We start from the raw sequence: 2647 nt of genomic DNA, 5'->3' as shown, positions 1-2647 counted from the left end.
TTATCTAGATTTGTTTCCTTTTTTTCCTCAGTCCAAGTTCAATTGGTACCACAGAAGATTAAGAAGCTGATGCCCTGCTACTATTGGTATACTAGATGATTTGCCCACAAAACAACTCAGGCTGTTTCCAGTACAAGAAGTGGGGTGATCTCCCACCACCCTGAAGGGAAAGTATGTCTTGAATCACAGCATGCCTCGTGTTTAAGAAGTACAAAAGATGCTTTTTTTTCAGGATGCCAGTGCAGTCTGGCCTAAAACAACAGCTAGGGCTCGCTTCTGTTTGGAGAAAATACTCTTTGCTTTTCTTGACATCAAAGACAGTGTTGTCCCTGGTAGATTTTCAGCCAGCTGGGTATGCTTCACCACGTGTGTCAGTGAATTGGAAGGCTTAGCCTAATTTCAGCATCTAATCTACAGAGCAGTCAGTGGGAAGAACCACTTCTAGTGATTTGGTGAAGGATAACTTTGTCATTAGTGACAAAGAGATCCCGGAAAGAGAGACCTCCATCTGCCTTTAAGACTCCATAATCCAGAGCAGTGGTTCACTCAGGGATGGACAGTCCAAGGGTCCCGGTCCTCCTTGTTTCTTGCCTGTATTGATCTGGGCCAGATGACAGACGTGAGAATCTGATGGAGGAGTTACTTTCATTTAATAAAGAAACTGCCTTAGCCCTTTAATAGGACAGAAAATTAGGTAGGCGGAGTAGGCAGAACAGAATGCTGGGAGAAAGAAGCTGAGTCAGGGAGTCACCATGATTCTTCCACTCCAGACAGACGCAGGTTAAGATCTTTCCTGGTAAGCCAGCTCATGGTGCTACTCAAAATATTAGAAATGGGTTAGATCAATATGTAAGAGCTAGCCAATAAGAGGCTGGAACTAATGGGCCAGGCAGTGATTAAAACAATACAGTTTCCGTGTAATTATTTTGGATAAAGCCATGCGGGCGGCCGGGTGCCGGGGACGCAGCCCCGCCCCTCATATTACAACAAGAATCCACAGATGAACCCATCACTGGACTGTTGAGTTTCTAAACCTTTTCTGCTCTATCATGGAAAGCAACGATCTCCATGGGCACCCAGAAGGGAAGTCAAGAACACAAAGGAAGAACTTTTCATTGAGGCTGATACCTTTGAACTTATTGTCTGGCAGCACAGCTGTGGCTTTGAAGTAGAGGTAGGTTGCCCAATTTTGGCATTTCTAGAAGACATCTTGCTATTGGCAGGGCTGATTCATGTGTCTTAGACTAGAATAACTACAGGAAGGTGGGGAGAGGACTCTATTTGGTTTTGTTTTTATTTTCCTAAGTCCTAAGTTCCTATGCATGCTAACTATGCCCCCTACCACTGAACTACAACACAATACAACTCACAGCTTTAGTGTTTTGCCTTTATCTTTCTTTCTTCCTTCTTTCTTTCTTTCTTTCTTTCTTTCTTTCTTTCTTTCTCTCTCTCTCTCTCTCTCTCTCTCTCTCTCTCTCTCTCTTTCTTTCTTCATTCCTTTCTCTTTCCTACTCTTTCTCTCTTCCCTTCTTTCCTTCTTCCCTCCTTTTCTTTCTTTCTTTTAAAGATATAGGGTCACTATAGCCCAAGCTAGTCTCACTATCTGACACAAACTGATTTCCAATTCATAATCCTCCAGCTTTAACCTCAAGGATCCTGGGATTACAACAGTGAGCTATAACCAGAACTATTCAATTTCGCACATTAAAAAAAAGTGTATTCAATCAGTTCCCAAGCACTGAATGAATCCTATGTGGCAACCACTCTGGAATGGCAGGCCCTCTAACAATGATGTCATGAGAAAGTGGAAAAGCCATGATTCCCCTGAAGCCTCTGATAAGCTGCTGGAAAACAAATGCATCATTTTTCTTCTCTTTATATCTGTAGTTACCACAGGGATTCAGGTATGTGCTTAAATGCGAGGTCAAGCCTAAAGGCTGATTTTTTTTTAAGTAAAGCTTTAAAAAGCCACCAAAGAAAGCATAGCTTACTAAGAAAGCAAAAGTAAGAAAATTGTGGGTACCTCAATATGGAGCCATGTAATGGAGGGCTCTGAGAGACTTTGCTGTGAGTAGATGGGCTAATTTGAAGGGGGTGGGCAGCTCCTTTCCCTTGGGGACTTGATAGTGCTACCTTTCTGCTGTCCTTTGCAGAGAAATTCTGGAAGGCAGAAGCCCCAGACCTGTGTCTAGAAGGTGTTCTTTGATCTGCTTCTGTAGTCAGTGTCTTTGCTAAAGAAACTCCAGATACAGGTGTGGTGTCTGGTGAGACTCATTCCTAGGCAGGTCTGCTCGAGGTGGGTCTGCCCTGGTTTGGGAGATGGTCCTCGGCGACCGTCCACTTTGCTCGAGCCATCCCACACAGAGAGCCTGCACTAAACACCTACTGTCTTCACTGTAGAACACTCAACTGTCCCTCCTTGTAGGGAATTATTTTCCTTGTGCAAGTCATGTTTTTTGAGCAGTAAGTCCCACTCCTGTAGGACAAAGACCTTCAGTCCAGAAATGGACTCTTCACTAACTTGAGGGTTACAGTCAGCAGATTTAATTTCCTCGTGGCGAACGGTCTCGGGGTCAGAAATTGGAGTCATCACCAATGTTCACAAACTCCCTGACACATGAAAGAAGACTTCCTCAAGTGTGACGCA

The 2647-nt window shown here is 43.9% G+C and overlaps 1 pseudogene; it reads right to left on the bottom strand.

Annotated features, from left to right (window-relative positions):
• Positions 1 to 340: 340 nt before the first annotated feature.
• On the bottom strand, positions 341 to 1209 carry LOC130880540 (peroxiredoxin-1-like; annotated as a pseudogene).
• Positions 1210 to 2647: the final 1438 nt, after the last annotated feature.

The sequence above is a fragment of the Chionomys nivalis genome, chromosome 1 (genome assembly GCF_950005125.1).
Source record: "Chionomys nivalis chromosome 1, mChiNiv1.1, whole genome shotgun sequence".
Lineage (NCBI taxonomy): Eukaryota > Metazoa > Chordata > Mammalia > Rodentia > Cricetidae > Chionomys > Chionomys nivalis.
Note: the sequence above shows the minus strand (reverse complement) of the source record. Positions and strands in the feature narration are given on the sequence as shown.